This window comes from Pelodiscus sinensis, chromosome 2, assembly GCF_049634645.1.
Source record: "Pelodiscus sinensis isolate JC-2024 chromosome 2, ASM4963464v1, whole genome shotgun sequence".
Lineage (NCBI taxonomy): Eukaryota > Metazoa > Chordata > Testudines > Trionychidae > Pelodiscus > Pelodiscus sinensis.
In genome coordinates this window covers 75,526,893-75,548,245 of record NC_134712.1, presented here as the reverse complement: position 1 = coordinate 75,548,245, position 21,353 = coordinate 75,526,893, and the positions used below count along the sequence as shown (strand labels likewise).

At 41.3% G+C, this 21,353-nt stretch overlaps 1 protein-coding gene and 1 long non-coding RNA gene across 6 annotated transcripts in view; one reads left to right on the top strand and one right to left on the bottom strand.

Moving 5' to 3' along the window:
* The window catches only part of LOC102445906 (uncharacterized), a 298,763-nt gene extending 293,588 nt beyond the window's left edge, over positions 1-5,175 (top strand). The window contains exons 2-3 of the long non-coding RNA XR_012901514.1: positions 3,552-3,639; positions 4,965-5,175. This is a non-coding gene — a long non-coding RNA (uncharacterized LOC102445906). The remainder of the gene's footprint in view (positions 1-3,551; positions 3,640-4,964) is intronic.
* Positions 1-21,353, bottom strand: part of CHST9 (carbohydrate sulfotransferase 9) — a 304,138-nt gene that overhangs the window by 157,362 nt on the left and 125,423 nt on the right. For 2 of the 5 annotated variants that reach the window (XM_075920796.1, XM_075920797.1), the window contains one exon: positions 18,954-19,008. The exons of 2 other annotated variants lie outside the window; for them this stretch is intronic. The gene's annotated coding sequence lies outside the window, so the exon portion shown is untranslated. Of the gene's footprint in view, positions 1-18,953; positions 19,012-21,353 lie in introns of all 5 variants that reach the window. One more of the 5 variants, XM_075920798.1, reaches the window with a different exon arrangement.

The following is a 21,353-nucleotide window of genomic DNA, read 5'->3' as shown; positions in this document are numbered from 1 at the left end:
AGTCAGCATCTACAAATTGCTTTCATCCAAAACTCTTGCGTAAATAGATTGGTTGGTTGAACAGGACTATCTGGCTGAAAAAAATTACTTTTATGCACCAGGAGAGTCAGATGTTAGAGCTGGGGGAGAAAGTTAATTCTGTCTCACGAGCTACGTCTACAAAGCAGGGTTTTTGCACAAAAATGGCCATTTTTGCGCAAAAACCCGCAGCGCGTCCACACCTCAAGTGCGCTTTTGCAGTGTAGGTAAACCTCCTTCTATGAGACATAACTCCTTTTTGCGCTACAGCTGTTGCACAAAAAGGCATGTGTGGACCCTCCGCAGGGATTTCTTGCACAAATAGAGCCTATCCAAAAAAGCATAGCTGCTCTGATGGCCATTCCCCATTTTCCCCTGGGAACAGGGGAAAGTGCACAAAGTTTCCTCCGACCTGCCAGAAGTGCGCGGTGCTTGGAAGCGCCATGCATACCTGGCAGGGCATGGATGCCTTGGGGGAACCTCTGGGGAGCGGGGCAAAGACTTCATGCACTCCCCCACCCCCAGACCAATTATGGTCTGTGCGTGGGGAAGCAGGGAAGTATCCTGGCCCCACCTCTTCTGGTATGGCCCAGGGCCACTTCAAAATTTTTTTGCCAACCCCTGGCTTAGAGTCTGGGGCCAATATAAATGATTCCAGAAACACTGATAACTTTGAAATATGAATACTTCTGACTATCTAACCATCCACTGATCGGAAAGGGTTTCCCACTGGGAAGGAAAGGATTATCCAAACTCTGCTCTTTGAAGCAATGAGCTGGCAGTCTGGCACAAACAGCTGGTAGTCAGCAGGGGCGAAGGCCATTCTAGTTTCTGCCAGTGAACTCCAGGTAGCAGTTTTAAGGCGCTTATCAGCAGATGGGGTTAAGGAATATTAGGGTTGAATAATGAAAAAATGAATAGTTTGAAGAACAGTGATTCTAAAGTTCTAACAATCTTTCTAATCACAGCTTTGCCTCTGGGAAGAAAAAACAAACAAAAAAGCCCCTCCATAAGCCCAAGCCATTCTAAAAGCAGTGACTAGAAAGTATGTTCTCTTCAATTTAGAATCCTACAAGGGCACAGTGAGTACCATGTTTCATCAGCATAAATAATTAACTGTAGGACATGTAATATTCATAGCTGAAAATCATTAAACAAAACAGGCTGGAAAAAAATCTTGAACATGAAGTGATATTAATCATTTAGCCACATATTCAGCTCTTCTTTTGTTTAATTATTTTTTTTTAAAACCTATTCACTGGCAGATGTTGCTCTGCAAACCCACACAAATTCCCATATGCAAGGCAGCGAGCCTGAGGTTCCACAGTGTTAATTAATGTTATGAGGCATTGTTAATGATAGTGGACAAAGTTAAAACTGAGAGCTCTTTGTGTTCAGTAAATTGGGGATGAAAATGGGTCAAAAGAACAATACATTTCAAATAGCATTTGTCTTCTCAGATGCATTGTACACTCCCAGCTGTTCTTATTTGTGCAAGGAAAAAGAAAAAAAACCCAAACCCTAGATTTCCTATATCACCAAACATGCACAATGGGAAGACCCTGCAAAGCCCAGGATTTCAAAAGTAGAAGGGATTACTCCAAAACCCAGAAGCTTCATTAAGATTTCTGAGCTGGACTGGGGGGCGGAGAGGGAGGAGGGGGGAGGAGGGAGGAGTGCTTTTGTATAAGCTCTGAACATAGCATGTTAAGCAGAGAATTTTAGAGCTATGCTTCCCATCTTTCTGATAAGGAGATTTCCAGGCAAATTCTACAAGTCTGCATTGTTCAACTCATGGCCCAAAGAACAATCATGTTCAAATTGGCTATGTCAGATCTCACTAAAGTTTCTTATTGTCCTCTGCCTCTGTGACCTCTCCCTCTTCCTCTCTCCTTTTTGGCTTGGAAAACTAGATCAGGCTGAGCCCCAAACCAGAATCTTTGTTATGTGAGTCCATATTTTTTGACAGGTGGGCTCATAATTGAGCAGATAAGATTTAAAATGCATAGATGAAATGCATAGTACTAGTCACAATTATCTTGAATATTTGGAGGATGTAAATCCTTGAATATCTGCTCCCTCAGTATTCTGTTTCATACCATCCAAAGGATGAATATTTGGTATTTGATCTTTAAAAAGTATTTTTTTTAAATAAGAACATACATAAAAGGTCACTTGTTAGTGGTCACATTTGACTCATCATGTTGTGGATAGTGCACCATGTTCAGATCCAATTCTGCAAAGCTTTACTTGTGCAAATAATCCTTACAACACAGGAGCAATTCCCATTAGGCCAATTGAGTCACTTGCCAAAGATGGCTTTGCAGACCTGAGTGCTCAGTTGCATCCCTCTCATGAATAACAGGATGGAACAAAAATGATCCAATCATACTTTCAGAAAATGTTCTTCTTGATCATAGATGGCTATTTCTGAACTGAATTTTTGGTAGATCACAAAATAAAGAGCCAGATTCTGACCCTAGTAAAGTCACTTTTGTGCTGCTTCAGGGTTTAAAAGCTGCTTAAATGGGTAGCTAGTAATTCCTCTGACACATGCAAGGTGCAAAATGTATTATTAATCCAGCATTGGGACTCAAAGGGTAGGGCCCTGTCTTATTTTTTATTTGCAAATGTAAAATAATATGAAATTACATAAAAAGCAACCTATAAAATGAAGTAAAATGAAAGACTTACCCCTCAGGTGGCTCCTATAGCTCCTGTCCAATGGGATTGGGCCTTATTCCAGGTGTTGTAAATTGAGTCTCAAACCCTTCCTGAGATTTGGTCCATCTGTCTGTCTGTCTATCATGATAGGGGGATAACTGGGCCACGAAAGCTCATCATCTAATAAACCATCTTGTTAGTCTTTAAAGTGCTACATTGTCCTGCATTTTGCTTCAACTACCCCAGACTAACACGGCTACATTTCTATCACTAGACTGTAACACTTCTTTTAAAAAAGCAAGCCGCTTTTTCAAAAGAGAGCAGCCAGGCAGTCTGGACGTTCTCTTTTGAAAAAGCCCTGTTTGCATTCAAGAACGCCTTTTTTCAAAAGAGCACTTTCGAAAAAAGGCGTTCTTCCTCGTAAAATGAGGTTTACCATGGTCAAAAAAACGCCACATTCCTTTGATTTAATTTTAAAAAGAAAAAACATGCAGTCTAGATGCAGGGGAAGCTTTTTCGAAAAAAGGCCACTTTTTAAAAAAAAAATCCTTAGTCCAGACACACCCTAAATGTAACATTACCAGGCTAAAATCCATGTCTAAAGCAGTTTCTCACCTAAAGCTTTCTTGCAGAATTTTCAGCCAGAACAGGTTTTCTCATTTTCTTTAATATAATTTCACAGCCTGATTACTTCCTAAAGTGCAGGATAACAGGGCATTGTCTCTCTTCTTTAGTTATAGACCAAATAAATCTCTTATGTGCACTCCCAAACAAAGCTCTTTCCTCCTGCTGTTCTGCTCTGCCTGTTAAATCTGCATTTAGCACTGCCTGATGACAATGAATAAGACAATGCTCAATTTACATTTCAGCAAATGGATGGACAAACATCTCTGGTGTGGCAAGAAACTAGTTTCTCACCTCTACGGGGAGCAACAGCTTGATGCAAACTATAAGAAGGTATCTTCGGTATATAGACATAGCTTTTTAAATAGCATCTCTACATACATTTCACAATATTAATGACCAGCATGATCCCGGCTTCCATTTAGGATATTACATGACACACTTTGGGTATGTCTATACTGCAGAGTTTTGTCAGAAAAACAGACGTTTTTCCAACAAAACTTGAGAAACGTCGACACTGCAATTGCGTTCTCCCACAAAAAAAATTGAAAGAACAGAGGGGTTTTTCCGGCATTGGTAATCCCCATTCTACGAGGAAGAAGCCTTCTTGTGAGAGAGCTCTTTTGCAAAAAGGTGTGTGTAGATGGGGAAAAGGGTGTTCTTTCAGAAGAAGAGTAAAGAGGAAAAAGCAAAGGTACCCTGGGTGTCCTTAGTAATCACAGCTTACATGCGAGAGAGCATCTATTCAGTCTGGATGCTCTCTTTCAAAAAAGTAGATCGCTTTTCAATGCACTTTTGCAGTGTGTATGCTCTCTTTCGGAAGTTTTTTTTGGAAGATCTCTTCTGAAAAAAGCTTCTTCTGAAAGAAGCCTGCAGTCTAGACATAGCCTAAATGAATAGACATTATGAAAATGATGTGATAAGTGTAGTGAGTTTGCCAGGCCTATTAGGACTTGCTGATACAGAGTGACAAATGCTTTGCCACTCACAACAGTGGGTCTCTGCTTCACTCTAGTCAAATAGAATGTTCCATACTACATACTTCCATTAGGGGAATAACAAACACATTTAAATGTTTGCTCTGTAAGAGTTATTAAATCATTTTCTTTAAAAAAAGGTACATAGCAAATCCAATCATCCTGTGAGTTACTGTACCAAATTGGAAGACTCAGTTTAAACTTTCAAGCATAGAAAAGGAATTTTAGATCTGAGTTTAATAAAAAAATCTTATGGGGAATTTAATCAGAAAAATTTAAATAACTGGATTTTTTTAAGAGAACATTTTAATAGATGCCCCCAAAGCCACATCAATGGAAGATGGCAGTATTGGTTAAAAAATTACATGACTTACAGGGGAAGTGAGAAGACAGTTATAAAAATAAAATAAAATAATTTATGACTGAAATAAAGGTGAAATCAATAGTAATGAATATAAACCAGAAGTTAAGAATTGTAGAAAATTGACATAGGAAGCCAAAAGTTTCAAGGAGAAATCTCTGGCCTGTAAAGTTAAGGACAGTATGTAGGCATTTAAATATATTAAGACTAAAAATAATTGTGACTATCTTATGGGTCTGTTATTAGATGGAAATAGTAAAATGTTCAATAATAATGCAGAAGAGGCAGAAATGTTCAAAATATTTCTCTTCTGTACTTAGAAAAAAGCCAGACGATAAAGATGCTCTCTCCATTTCAATGTTCATCCATAAGAAGACTTCATCTACTGCAATCAGACATTGTAGAATCAGAAGATCCACATAACTGGCATCCAAGAGTTATAAAAGTGCTTTCTGAGGAGTTCGCTGCACCATTAATATTGATTTCTAGTAAGTCTTGGAATACCGGGGAAGTTCCAGAAGACTGGAAGAAATGGGCCAGGATTAAAAAAGAGTAACCAGTTTGACATTGGTGTAACATTCAAGATAATGAAATGGCTAAGAGTAATAAAATTAATTCCAATCACCATGGGGTTATGAAAAACAGATCTTGTCAAAGTAAACTGATTTTTATATGAGATTACAAGTTTCGTCTATGAAAGTAGGCGTGTTGATATAATGTACATCGACTTCTGTTCAGTATTTGACTTGGTACTACACATTTTGATTGAAAAACTCTAGTAAATTAAAGGTAAATGTTAAATAAATAAAAACCGTCCAAGTTTCAAATTGTAATTGTAAATGGATAATCATCGTCAAGCACATATGTTCCCAATGGTCTCATGCAGGGATTGGTTCTTGTCCCTATGTCATTTAACATTTTTATCATGACCTGAAAAAAATTATCACTGATAAAATTTGCCATTGACACAAACATTAGGGGAGTGGTAAACAATGAAGGACAGGTCACAGGTCACTTGGTAAGATGGGTGCATACAAACAACATACATTTCAATGTGGCCTAGGAGAAAAAGAAGGTAGGCCATTCTTACAAGATGGAGGACTCTTTATCCATGGAAGCAGTGATTTTGAAGAGATTTGGGAGTCGTGGTGATAATCAACTGTGTTGCTGTAGCCAAAAGGATTAATGTAATTCTTGGATGTATAAATAGGGGAATCTTAAGTAGGAGAAGAAAGATTATATTACCTTTGCATTTGCCACTGATGGAAAATAATGTCCAGTTCTGGTGTCCACAGTTCAATAACAATGTTAATAAGGTGGAGAGTGTTCAAAGGAAAGCCAAAAGAATGATGACAAGATTGGGAAACAAGGAACAAGTATTTGACAATGGGTTCTTTAATTTAGTGAAAATAGATATAACACAATCCAACATCTGGAAGCTGAAGCTAGGCAAATTAAACCTGAAAATGGTGTGTTCATTTTTAACAGTGAGGATAATTAACTATTGGAACAATTTACCAAGGATCACAATAGATTCTCAATTTTTAAGAACAGACATTCTGTATGTGTCATATAGGAGGTCAAACAAGTTGATCACAGTGGTCTGTTTGGGTCTTGGAATCTAGCATTGGTCATTTTTAGCCTCTTATCCTTTGTTAATAGATTCCCAAATTAACAGTTCCATTTTTATGTGGGATCGACACAGAGGTAAAAGTAGGCTGGTGGGCCCTGGTCTGCTATACCAGTAAGAAAGTGGCCAGTTGGGGGTGCTGCAGGAGGAGGCACACCTGTGCTCCCGCTGGCAGTGTGGGACTCCAAGGCTACGTCTACACTGCAGGCTTCTTGCGCAAGAACTTTTTGCAGAAGAGATCTTCCACAAAAAGTTCTTGCACAAGAGCGCGTCCACACTGCCATGGATTCTCTTGCGTAAGAAAGCTCTTATTGCTATTCACAAAGCACCTGTGCTTTTTCCTATAGGGTTTTCTTGCGCAAGAAACCCTTGTTGTCCGTCCACACATGACTTTTTGCACAAGAGGCTTATTCCTCGTAGAAAGAAGAATAACTCTTGCGCAAAAAGCCCTGTCTTTTGATGATCTAATGTACTTTTTCTTGCACAAAAATGCGCTTGTAGTGCAGACACTCTGAGTTTTTGCGCAAAAACTCAACAGTGTAGACATAGCCCCAGCCTGTTCCGCTGGCCCCATGCTGGCTGCAAGCCATGTTCCATCCCTGTGACATGCAGCCCCTGTGGGGAGGAGAATGGCAGTGGGTTTTTACGCACTGCCTTGGCTGCAGGTGCCAGCCCCACAGTCACAGCTCCCGTTTGGCTGGAAATAGGAGCAGTACAAGGCAAGGTAACCGACTGCAACAACACTACCCCTACCCTGATCCCCCTCTGTGCACTCTCCCTACACTGCCTGACTCTTGCCCTGAGCTCCCCCACACCTTCAGCCCCCTACTCTGAGTCCTCCTGCATCCCCAGGCTCCTGCCCTGAGCCCTCCCACACCCCCAACCATCCATCCTGAGCCCCCAAATACAATATGATAGTATCTGCATTAACATCAGGCTAACTGGTCGACAGTGTCCTCTGTTATCTCTTTTAAAATATTGGAACCACATTGGCAGTCCTCCAATCCATTGGAATTTCTGTACTTTCCCAAGATTTGTTAAAAAACAAGGTGCCACAGGACTACTCGTTTTTAGAGTTAGAATATGACATTTTTAACATAATAAATTATGTTGTGATATAAAAAGGTAAATAAAAACACTTCTTAATAGTCTTTTTGTGTGGGACAGGTTCTGTATTTTGCAGGGCCAGAAAGAACTGCCAGAAATGGATGCACCAAGCTCAAAGGTGCTGAAAACTAGAAACAATCAAGGCTCTTTTCTATCAGGGAGAAATGATGACTTCATGCCCGAGCCATAGCACTTGTTACTACATTCAGCTGCTACAATGCAATTATTAACAAATAAACAAACTTATTTGCATTCAGGGTCCATATTTCTAGTAGGACAAATTCATACACTATGCCAAAGTAAGAATTTAAATGATTTTGCATTGAATTATAAAATGCAATGAATTATTTATAATAAATTTATCTGCATTAACACAGATGGTAAACAATATTGGTGCTCTACACTGCCTTGCATAATGGAAATGCTTGATAAATGCCATGCATCTCTGTTACACAGTATCATCTTCTATGCCAGCATAGTGTATCATTGAAGACGTTCCAATGTGAGCACATAAAAGTTATCACCTACACGCCAACTGCAGAAGAGAAATCTAGCCTGATTTATAATAAAACAACAGATGTAGTAATAAAATAAAATAAATACATTAACCCACTTCTTGATGCCATCTAGAACTTGTTCATTCTTCTAAATGAAATAAAGTGGTAGTTCCCAGTAGTGATTATCTCAGTGCCAAACTCCTCCCCCCCACCCAAAAAAACAAAAACCCAAAACCACACAAGGATTTTTCTTTATTACTAAAGAAAGAGAGACTCCTATACTTTAAGCGGCAAAAGTATTCAATGCTCTAAATTTATAGAAGTAAATAGTAATTTGGTTGCCTCCATTTTTTCAACATTTATCTTGAGTCACCTTTAAAGAAGCTAGATATTCAGAAGTCATAAGCAAATACCCACTGAAATCTGCCCCCATACCTTGAAGTCAGATGGTTGGTAGTCTAGATATGCCACGGTACTGGTACTGGAAAGACCGTTGTGCCAACCAGGGAGATTTATTAGGCTATCAGTGTTAAAAGCACTACCCAAAATTTGGTTGTAATTCAACTCGGGGCTAGGCGCTAAGATTTCAGTACATTTTAAACTGATATAGTTTGTGGATGGAATTCTGTGGAAGCTCTAATAATTTTTCAGTAAAACTTGGAGTATATAGTAGCCTTTTTTTATAAATGACATTCCAATTAGCCCCAAAAAAGTCATGATTATTCTTATTCAGTTACTTAATCAGAGTTGGTAAATTTCATTTCAAGCAGTGGAATGAGGCCAAATTCGGATTCCACTGAAGTCTGGCAAAACTTCCACTGATTTCAAGACTCAGGATTTGGATCCCAGAATGTATTTTTTTCTGTGCTAATTTAAAACATTGAAAATCTTTCAGGATTTAATTGCAAGGTTTATTTGAGTGATAATATTAGCTTCTGAGTTTTGCCCACTGTAGTATGGGTCGCTCTTAACCAGGCCACCACTGGGGCCAGCCTCTCGCTCCCAACTCCAGGGGTTGGGGCTCTCAGCGAGTCTCCATGATAGGGAGCCCAGCCACTCCTTCTGGATATCCCTCCCTAGCTGTGACTGCTCTAATGCTGGTATGACTCGCTCTCAAACTCCTTGCTCTCTGTTTCTCCTTCACCTGTCCTCTCACTCTCTCCCCCAGCTTCCAACTGCTGAGGCTTTTAAAGGCCTTCAGCCAGCCCGCACTGGAGTCAGCTGCCACAATCTGCCCGAGCCAGATTCCTCCAGCTGCTGCTAATTGTCCTGTAGCCCTCTGCTTCTATAAACAGGTCTTTTACCCTTTTGGGGCTGCTCTTCCCACCCCTCATAGCAGTCCTCTGGCCTGACCCTACCACACTGCATTTTAAAGCTAGACTAAAGTGTACTATGGTTAAACACTAACAAATTTCACAGCAGAGGAATTACTTAGCATATGTCAGGTATCATCTATACTTCCACCTCTGACAGATCATCTTACTGATAGTGACCTCTAATGGGTTCAACGAAGTAAGCTCTTTTCAAGTTTTTTTCCACATAAAATTTTACAAAGAACTCAAAAGCAGAGAAATTAAATTCTAACTTCACTTCTTGATTTTTAGTGGTAATGGATGGAAAAGTCAGATAATAGATTAAGGGATGTGACCTCCACTTAAAAGTAGTGTTGCTTGGTAGGAATTTACTATCGGCTATGACATGAATAAAAATAAGATTGCAGTTAAAGAGGCACTTTATGTTATTTAAGATCAACATTTGGCTTGCTGTTAAAGTGATAAATGTCTGTTTTAGAATGTAAGCTTTTTGGGATACGGACCCTTTATCTTAGTGTCATGTACAGCACTGAGCACATTTTCTTTACCTAGCAAATAAAGGCAGAGAATTTTGTGAGGAACACTCCCTGAAGTCTAATGATCAATTATTTATTAATGCACATACAACATATTTGATTCACTATTTTAGAAACAGCCAGCTATTAAGAACAAACTAAAAGGGACACTGTCAAGATTATAAGTACACTTTAACAATCTCTTTTTTACCTGTATCACTAAAAATGCCCCAGTTTGGAAAAAAAACAACCCCTTCTTAATACTATTTGTACCAATTTTTAAGAAAAATAATGGAGATAGGCTATCATACGAATACACGAATAAACAAAAGAATATCCAAAATCTGACTCTTCATACACTCTACATAGGATAGATGACATTTGATTTTCTCCACATATCTAGTAGAATTATTCTATTATTCCTTTTATATTTTTAGGCCTTCACAAGAGAGTAAACCAGACGACCATTTCAGACCAAATCTAGGCTTCTTTGCATATGGCAGTTAGGAAAATAACAAGCTCTTACTGGTGTATATAATGCTGCATATTCTGTTATTCGTGTGAGGAAAAAGGGGTTTCAAGCCCAAGTTTGTAGTCAGGAGCAATGGAACTATTTGGCCTGAGCTCCCTGTCTCACCCACCCCAAACAGCCCTGCGAGCGATCTTGACCTTCTTTTCCCTCCTTGGACAGAAAAAGATATCAAAGACTTTTGGTTTCTCTAGTCGGCTGCATTTCTATCCTTTGCTCATTCTTAAAAGTCAATACAATTTAAAGCCAGAATTAAACTAAACATGCTACCTTTAGTGAGGATTGGAGGGAAAAGGGGGCTGTCCCTACCATACTTATAGCAGTCATGCAGGAGGAATCTTGATGCCCGAGGGCTTTCCCTCCCTTGGCTCTATGGATATGCAAGAAATAATCCAATGCCAGGTATTTCACAATAATCAACCTTTTATTAGGATTACTACCTGCCTGGGTTTTACCCAGAAAGTCTGTGATTGGCTTCTGTGCCTGGATGCTATTTAGGGTTCTCAGTGAGCAGGTGGCCAGCAGGGTGGTGGCAGAGAGGACAGTGAGGCTATGTCTACACTCACAGCTTCTTGTGTGAGAAATATGCAAATGAGGCTAAGCCTGGAATATCTCCGAGCCTCATTTGCATACCTAATGAGCCACCATTTTTTTGCAGAAGAGGCTGTTGAGCCAGAAGGAGCTGTCTACACTGCCCCTTCTTGCGCAAGACAAACCCTTTTGCGTAATGCCGTTCTTCCTGAAAAGTAATCGGCGTAGCAGCATTGCGCAAGTGGGTTTTTCTTGCGCAAGAAGGGGCAGTGTAGACAGCTCATTCTGGCACAAGAGCCTCTTCTACAAAAATGGTGGCTCATTAGGTATGCATATGAGGCTCAGCAATATTCCATGCTTAGGCTCATTTGCATATTTCTTGTGCAAGAAGCTGCGAGTGTAGACATAGCCTGGGAGTGGTGAGCAGGCAGTTGGTTGAAGCAGTGAGCTGGTGGTTGGCAGGAGCACTTGGCAAGTGGCCAGCAGGGTGACTGGGAAAGAGGAGCAGTGAGTGAGTGCCCAATTAGTGGAATTAGTAAGGTTTCTCTTTATCCCTCACAGCCTGGGGTGGGTGGTGCACTCTGCAAATGCACCTCTGAATCTTGGAACTCCACTGATCACTGACAGCAACTGTAAGTGGAGTGCCAGAGAGGGGTCGGGCATGTGATGTGGACTAATGGGCGGCTGGACTTAAGAACCTGAGGGGAAAAGGACACTTCCCATGAGTCTTTTACTCATGGTTTATGTTTACGAACCCTGTTTGCATGTTTCCGCACATTTATGACAATTTATCACTCTGCTTTTATTAAAAGTTTCTTCTCTACACTTAGACTCTGGGCTTAAAAGTGGCACCCAAGGTTGGTGTGTAAATTTTCTAGGTTATTGGGTGAGGGCTTGAGCCAGTCCTGTGTTGCATCATTTGAAAGGAACCCTTCGATATTGAACCTGGCTCTGATTGCTGCTGGCTGCACTTGGCAGAAAGTCGTGGTAAAACAACTCACAGGGGAAATAGGAAATGTACTAAGATTACCCTGAAAGCCCCACCCAATATGCTCCTCCCATCCTCAGTTTCCCCCAGCATTCTCCTTTTGTTGAGTCTTTTGAGGGCATCCTTGGGAGACAGCCTTGTGGCCATTTTCTGCTGTATCTGTGCTAGGGGACAGCTGCCCCTGTTGAAACTTAAACATTATCAAACATAAAGGGTCCAGAATAAGTGGAGGATCTGACCCCAGATCTGAAACACACAGGCTTCTCTCTTGTGTTAGAAAATCACTGTTACAGCTCCCTGATTCTGAAGGCCACCCCTTCCCCCAACACTGCTTTGATCTGCTGTTAGAGAGTTCTAAATTGCTCCACTGACAGAATGACCATAACAGACCCTCTGTGGATGTAGGATTAGTGCTGGTCTGTTCTCCATCATCACACCCTCACTGCCTTCTCTCCTCCCACCAACAGCATTCACCATGATTGAACAGTCCAGCAGCCATCCCCCTGCACTGGTCTTTCCCAAATCCCTCCCCCATACCTATACCTGCTTCTGCCCCCCAACTCTCTGGCTTCTCCCCCTAATTCCCTATTGTGGCCACAGAGGGCCCTGTACGCAAGGCAATGGGACTGTCTGAGGCAGGTGCCAGTCCCAGCTCCATCCCTGAGCCTCTTCTCCCTCCTCCCGGGTTCTTTCCCCAGTCCCTCCCAGTTATATTTACCTCAATTAAATTGTACAGAGAGTTTATTGTTCCAAAACAAAAAGTCTTGTTTATTTTATCAGCAGAGAATGGAGAGGAGGTGGAAGGGGGGAAGGGAGGGCAGGGGAAGGAAGGGGTGGTGGAGAAAGGCACACTGCGGCCTTATAGAGGCCCATTGTAGAGAGGCCTGGGGGAGAGTCTTACAGGTATCCTTGTCTGAAACTCTATCTTAGGGACTCTCGGATGCACACAGCCCCCTGAAAGGGTTGCCGGATGGCAGTGATATGCGGCTGCTCCAAGGCTCTTACGAGATGCTCGGCCTCTGGCCCCCACCCTGGCAGGAATGTCTCCCTCTTATTATCACAAATATTGTGGAGGACACAGCAGGCCGCCGCCACCACTTGGGGGACGTTCCACTCACCGAGGTCCAGCTGGGTGAGGAGACAGTGGAATCTCCCTTTGAGATGGCTGAAGGCACCTTCCACAACAATGTGAGCCTTGTTGAGCCTGCCATTGAAATGTTTTTTGCTTTGTCAAGGTGTCCCGTGTAGGGCTCATAAGTCAGGGAAGGAGAGAGCAGGCTGCATCCCTCATAATGCACATGGGCATGTCCACATCCCTGACCGTGTGGTCGGAGAAAAAAGTGCTGGCCTGCATCTTCTGGTAGAGGCTGGAGTTGCAGAAGATGCGGGCATCGTGTGCTTTCCCTGATCACCTGATGCTGATGTCAGGGAACCTGCCTTGGTGGTCCATGAGGGCCTGAAAGACCATGGAAAAGTACCCCTTCTGGTTGATATAATCAGAGGCCTGGTGGTCAGGGGCCCGGATGGGGATGTAGGTGCTATCAATGACCCTTCTCCCCACAGTTGAGGAAGCCCATGGTGGCAAAGCCAGTGATGATGGGGTCTGCGTCACCCAGGATGATGACCCTGTGCAGCAGGATGGTGTTGGTGGCCCACATCACCTGTAGGAGACAAACAGAGAATCACAGGGTTGCCAGAGCCCTTGGCAGTTCCCTGAGGCCGGTCCCCGCTTCTCAAACACCAGGCCCAACCCCAACTTACCCCATTCCCTGGCAGGGCTTTGTGAAGAGGGGACAGACAAACCTTCCAGGAAGGGAGTTTCCACCCCCCTTCCCTAGGGAGCTCCATTCCAGCAGTTTACCATCCTCGTGGGACAATAGCATGAGAGTCCTATACTTGCATGAGCACGGCCCTGGTAATCGATCTCCCCATGCTGACCAGGGGTCCCGACAGAGCGGTAGCTGTCCAGCCTGGTGAGCTTCCACAGTGCGATGGTGACCCATTGCTGGAGAGGGATGGTGGGTCTCATATGGGTCTACCATTGCCAGAGGGCATGGGTGAGCCACTCTCACAGCTCCAGGAAGGTGTCCTTCTGCATGCAGAAGTTCTGGAGCCACTGTTGGTCGTCCCACTGCTCCATGACAATCCGGTTCCACCAGTCAGAACTGGTGCCCCATTGCCAGAACTAGTGGTGCATGATGTGCAGGGGAGGGGCTGTGCTGCATGAGCAGCACATGGAAAGAAAAGAGGAGGTGTCCCACAGGGAGCAATGGGTCCTGTTCCTGCACAGCTGCAAGGGCAGCGTGCAGTAACTGCACCAGGAGGTGCGGCAGCAGGTCGAAGAGCTGGTGACTGCTTTCCAGCAGGTCTGGCTTCATGGCTGGAGTGCTGAGGTGTCTGCAGGGCAACCAGAACAGGCTTTGATGTCCCTCAAGGAGGTAGGTAAAGTTGAAGAGCCTCAGACACAGCTGAACAGGGGGGTGCCTTTAAGCATGCGCCTCAGATAGCCTCAGGCAGCAGCTACAGGAAGTGATGACTGTCCTGATGCCCTGCCCAAAGTGCTTCCGAGGGCTCTTATATGTGACTCAGGCTCCAATCAATGTGGACACTCTATTTTGAAATAGCTCTGTGCTATTTCAATGGGGATTTGTATTGTGGATGAGTTATTTTGAAATAAGCTATTTCAGAATGTTTATTCAGAAATAGCTTATTTTGAAATAAGCGCATAGTGTAGACATACCCAAGAAATTAAAGCCTCTTTATGTTGCCTGAGCTGTGCAAAGGGGCTGCAATCCACAAAGCAATTTGGCCAGATAGGACATTTCCAAAATACATTAGACATGTTACAGGCAAAATGAAGGCTCTCTCCAAAGTTAGTAGAGTTATCATACTCTACAACCCAAAGAAAATAAGGTTAATGTCATAGCGCTTATTTTGATGTCTCTAATCACAATAAGGAGGTGAAACAGAATCAGGTCCATTGGAGGTAGACTAAAAGGAGACTGATTCAAAATGTGGTACAGGCTGTGTTGCCTTGATCTGGCACCCTTGGGACCTGATAGGTCCAGAACAAGAGAGTTTGCTAGATGAGGGGAGGTCGAGTTTGGATCCCCTGCCTGGCTCTGCTCCCAGCCCCAGCTGCTGCCTGCTCTATCTCACCTTGGCCACTGGCTCTGCTGGGCTGCTGGCTCTAGCTGAACTGCCACCCGCCCCAGCTGAGACGCTGGACCTGCTCCTGCCCGACTCCTGGTCACAGGGGCTCTCTGGCCCAGGAACATTGTTGGTCTTGTTGCCAGATCAGAGAGCCTTGGATTTTTTAGTTTTAACCTGTAGTCTTCTCTTCATGTGGACATGTGGTTGAGAGATTGCCGAGGAAAGCAATATTTATGATAAACGTAAAAAACTTGCGATATAGGATTCAACAGTTAAATAAAAAACTTTTGAGCTACCAGTCCTATGACTATCTAAGGAAATACGAATGCTACAAAACTCTTGGAAGTTTCTGCAGATGTTCGAATGATTTGGTATAGGATACCATCACTACTAGAAAGTTAGAGTAAAAGTAGCATCCCAATCAAATGAGTTCTGTAGAAGCACATTTGAGATTTTTAATGCCCTTTTCCAACATCTGATGAACATCCGCGAGAAATGATCTGTTTGTGTGCAGTGGTGTTGGTCATTTAACAGCTTGGTAGATATCCATGGTACTGAAACCATGGTTTTAAATGACTCTGAGGCGGGGGTGAATGTAAGACTGTTTACAGTGAGTAGAACCTCAGAGTTACAAACTGAAAAAGCAAATTCAGTACAATACTGTGTTAAATGTAAACTACTAAAAAAAGGTGAAAGCAGCATTTTTCTTCTGCATAGTAAAGTTTCAAAGATGTGTTAAGTCAATCTTTAGTTGTCAACTTTTGAAAGAACCATAATGTTTCTTCAGTGTTACAAACATTTCAGAGTTACAAATAACCTCCTTTCCTGAGGTGCTTATAATTTCGAGGTTCTTTAGTATTTCCCATTTACAAATACTTTTACCTCATTTGTTTTGGCTATGCTAGTTGCTAAAGTATGTCTGTCACCAATTCAGCTGTACTCACTGCTAACACCCATTTCACCAACAGGCCATTTTAGCATAGACCAGCTCTTATTTTCAGTGTCATTCACTTTTTACAGCTTCTACAATGGGTTGTTCTTGCGTCAGTTCCTTTAAGCATACATCCCATTAGCTGAATTTTGGATTGCATGTTTTACACATACCATTCAATAGTTTGAGGTTTGCTTGTCTTGTCATCCGCCATTCTTAATTGGTGACCATGCTGTTTCTTAGCAGCAGTCTATACCAAATGTCATCTTTGTATAGCTGTATTTGCCAGAGTTCATTTTAACATGAGATTACTCTGTTACAAAATGTTAAGAGATACACCCTATAATGAAAATTTCCCCAATTCTTGGCAAGATCTCTCAGAATCCCCTGAGTCATCGTGGTGTGTCCCATGTTCTTGTTCAAATGACCTCCACTCTATGATCCTCACTTCATAATCTTCAAACAGCTGTGCCACTAGTTCATGAAACATAACAGGTGTTGAACTTATTCCAAAAGGTTGTCTGAGAAATCTCTAGTGACTATATAGGACTTTTCAAAGCACAGAACATGGGATAAGGTTCATGTCCTTTAAGATACCAAACCTACAACTTGTCTCTGGTTCAAAAGTGCAGTGCATCTATAAGCTCTGAAGTAAACTCTTGAAGACTAGATGAACTCAGGTCTCTGGGATCTAAGCAAATTCTTAAAATTTCATATGGATTGGCATAATGAACAAGTCTGTGAGGTTGTCAGTTTATTTATATAGTAATTTTCCCACATGACCAAGCTTCATTCTTACCTTCTCTCTCCTATCTACATATAACTTTTATGGAAAACCAATTCCTTATTTTTTAAACATATATTTACTTAGTAGATTTTTAAAAATATATTATTGTATTACAGACTTTTATAATATTTTATAGTGTATGCATTTTTAATAGCTTGAAAAATGTTAGTTTTTCCACTCTAATTTAACTTTGCAGGCATAATATGAACCTGTCACCCTTTTACATTAGGTTATATATTTTAGCTCTCTCTATCCTGAGAAACTAAAATGTTAAAAATGAATATTTAAAAGCTCTAAGAATGGCTGAGATGTCAGATAGCTTCACTATGAGGAACACTAAATTCAGCAACCTGTAACTTTGTTATATGGTGTCAAATATCATTGGTATGACCTCTTCCTTTTCTTTGAGTTTGTGAAGCATGTCAGTTGGCATTACATTGGCTTGAATGCCTATGCACATTGAGAAGTTTGTTTGCTTGCTCTGTATGCTAAATTCTACCTACTTCACTGTTGCTTTCCAAAGCATTTATGTTCCCTTTTGGTCAGAAGTTAGGCTATATTGTGCCCCCGCGCTACAAACAATGCAATAAATAGACAATAACAATAGCCCAGCCATCCAGTCACTGAACATAGCTCAAAGTACGACAGATTCAAGTTAAATTATTCTGCAAAATTCTACTGGGCAAGGAGAGAATAATGTATGCTATATGTAAAATCAAGGAATGTAGAAATAAAATTGAGCATGGCAGGCTATACTGCAGTCATCAGATTTTAAGCAGAATTCCTCCTGTTATAAGGATGTATAATCTAACTGAACGGGTTAGCTTAGTTCTCATATGTTCATATCATCTCAGAATTTGCTCTTCCTGAGAGACCAGTTTGATGTAGCAATAGGACAGATTTTATCTCCCTTACTTATGTTGGCTATTATCCTACTTGTTACCCTTACCCAATAGTCTACAAATAACAAGTAAAAGAACTACAGTACATAATCTGTGTTCCTATAATGGCAGAGGTGTCTGATGGGTCAATTGTTCTGTGCAATTAGAGGCTTTCATATTTTGTCACTTTGCCACAGAAGGGCAGACATATTGAAGCAAAGTACAACTCCAATGTCATCACTGCCTTACCTAGATTTCTGAAATTTCATTAAGGCTCGGAGTCATTGGCCATAATGGTTTGTGCTTCTTAATGTAAAAATGCATATTCCTTTCTTCCATTACATTCCAGTAAACTTTCACTGAGACAGTATCTTAATGCCACATACACAATGTCACATACACATTTGCTGTCATTGGAACAAAAACTTTACTAACACCACCTCACACATTAGTTACTACATGTATAGTTAAATACAAAACTACATTTTACTTTGACTAAATTTTTACAACCTTAATTTTGGACGCCAGGTGTCACTAGTAGACTCATCTCTCTCTCGACTACAATTATTTCTACTATGCTAGTTCAGCCAGATTCTTGGGTTCATGATTTCAAGGTTCTGATTAGAGGTTCAATACATTAAGTTATGCAAGATAAGGTGAAATATTGTAATACTGAGAGAGCTGGGATTTTTTTTTCTTGGCTATATGATGTGGGGGAAGAGAAGCAGTTAAAACAAAATATATATCTATAATGTGCATACACACAATTTCCTGTGATTTTTTAATATTCTCAATGGACCAGGTCAAATCATATAACTGTAAAAAGCAAATACTATTCCTTTAAAAAAAATCTTTAAATGTACATATTTTGATCACTATGCTCAAAATGAGTCAAAAGACTAATTCACACCCCCTATGACACATCTCTTTCAGGAAACACATTTTCTGATCTGGGCATACACATCTACCAGGATTCTGGAGAACACTTGAAGGATAATTGGTACATACAATATATGAAACAAGAAAGAATAAGAAATGAGCAAAGATTATGACATTGTAAGTTTTTCTGTTCAGATTTATATAATATACTGTACATCATGAAATAGGTTCAACTTTGGTATAGGCTCTTTTCCTTTTTTACAGTGTGAGGTAGGTGTATAGACTACAGTAGAGAAATGGAGTGATACATTCTCGATGTGCAGGGCAAATGCACACAAAATGCCATATAGAGCGTTGGATTAGCATGCTGGGTAAAAAGGAAAAGGGCACACCCCTGTTCAAGAGGGTAAAAAAGTGGGTAGAGCAGTCATGCACTAAACCCAGATGGCCATGCTCCTGTGAAACTGGCCTTGACATGCTGCAACCTAGTCTTCAAGAGAAGGCACAGTCTGTTGATCCAGTACACACACACACACACACACACACACACACACACACACACACTTACTTTCTTATCCACTTGTGAAACACAGGGTGGTAGAGCCCAGGTGAATCTCAGTGATCTACTTGGGAAAAGGAGAAGTAGTTGTCACCTGCTGCATCTCATCTTTAGGTTACATGGATTCACTCAATACGAGGATAGCTGAAAACACTTATTACCGAGTTTTCTATTTTTGTAGCCTCTTTAGTGTCCGTGATCACAATCGCTGTCACCATTCTGATCAGGCGGTCAACAGTATATCCCTTCTGCTGTGTTCATACTATTCAAGCATAAAATTCTAGCCATAGAAATTCTATGGTTAAATGAAGATTTTTACTGTCAATTATCAATATAAAGTATTGCTAATCATAAAAAAATATTGCAGCCAGTTGATTTGTGGGTAAATTTATTACAGTTTCTGTAAGGAATGCTTATTTAATCCTTATCTTTTCCATGGAAGTATCCCAGCTTTCTAATCAACAAGAATATGCTGCAGTTTCCAAATACTGTTTCTTTCTGCTCCCCACCTTTCCTAACTTGGGGGCATTTACACGGCACCATAGCTCAAAATAAGATACGCAATCTGACCTACGCAAATTTCGATCTTATTTTGAAATAGCTTATTTCGTACTCTGGTACCGTCTACACAGTGCCAAATTTTGAAATAACCTTCTATTCTGAAATGTCCCCTACACCTTGTGGAATGAGGTTTACAGGGACATCGGAATAGCAAGCCCGTTATATTTTGAAATAATGGGCTTGCTGTTAAGATGTGGGATAGCTATTGTGGGATACTCTGGTATCCCAAAATAGCGTTGCAATGTAGATGTAGCCTTATTGATTCTCACTAATGACTCCTTCAGTCTATCATGTGGTGATAGTATAGCTAACAAAGTAATACATTTGAAAATCTAATTCAGCTTGTAAGGAAGATAAAGCTCCTGTGTACTATTGGTTATTTACTGCTTTTGCTGAGTGTATCTGTCCCTCATGGTATTGTGCATCCTACAACACTGTTGTCCCTATGTCTTACACAAGAGAAAAATATTAGCCTAATTTACTGAATAGAAATTTTCTATTCAAGCCTCCATGGCAAAGTTGCAAAGTGAGAATCTCTTTTTTGTCTTATGGAATTAAGTTTGTCCTGAAAACTTCTTAATGTTCAGTCACCATAGCTGCAGCAGACCATTACAGCCAAATATTTATTCTCCTCCCTACACAAGCACACGCCACAAGCCCCCATTAAAGTAGAGTTGCACTGCACACACATATTGATGGTTGTCATTTGTTTCAGGAGAAACTGAACAATGTAGCTGGTCAGTACAGTAGAGCAGATGATTGGCTACTAACAAACTTTCTGACTAATTTCAGTATTTATGGCTAGCCATGTGACTCCCTTAAAATTCAACTTTTTCCACTGAAGTCAGTGGGCCAGGATTTGACCCTGTTTCTGTCTGTGAATTTCTTCCCCTAGGGTATGTCTACACTACCCCGCTAGTTCGAACTAGCGGGGTAATGTATGCATACCGCACTTGCTAATGAAGCCCGGGATTTGAATTTCCCGGGCTTCATTAGCATAAGCGGGGAGCCGCCATTTTTAAATCCCCGCTGCTTCGAACCCCGTGCAGCGCGGCTACACGGGGCTCGAACTAGGTAGTTCGGACTAGGGTGCCTATTCTGAACTACCGGTACACCTCGTTTCACGAGGAGTAACGGTAGTTCGGAATAGGAACCTAGTCCGAACTACCTAGTTCGAGCCCCGTGTAGCCGCGCTGCACGGGGTTCGAAGCAACGGGGATTTAAAAATGGCGGCTCCCCGCTTATGCTAATGAAGCCCGGGAAATTCAAATCCCGGGCTTCATTAGCAAGTGCGGTATGCATACATTACCCCGCTAGTTCGAACTAGCGGGGTAGTGTAGACATACCCCTAGAGAGCATGACATGTTAAAGCCATTTGTTATCTCAAAATTATTCACAAATGTCTTCAGGTGAAGGAGAGAAGCCAGCCCCGACCTGTAATTTATGCTATAGCTATAGTATATTTAACTAATAGATACAAGGTACATTTTGAACTGTATATTCAGTTGCAACAGACAGCATTCTTGCTGCATTGGCTAGTAACAAAGGTCATCTAATCATACAACAGAAACAATGCCACTTGTTTCATGTAATAATCACACAGCATTAATTCTGAGAACTACTTTTGAACATGTCATTGCCTGTTTGGCCAGGTGGTTAGCCAATACTGGAGAACTTCAAGACTTGTTTCTGTTAGGAGAAATGGATGATCGGAGTCAGATATTTTCCAGAGTTGAATCCTGTTTATTTACTAAGAATGTACACAAAGTCCTGTTTCTCCAAACACAGGAGAAATAGACATAATCAGTTTCCTTGCTTACAGGGTGTTCCCGCTATACATCCAAAATA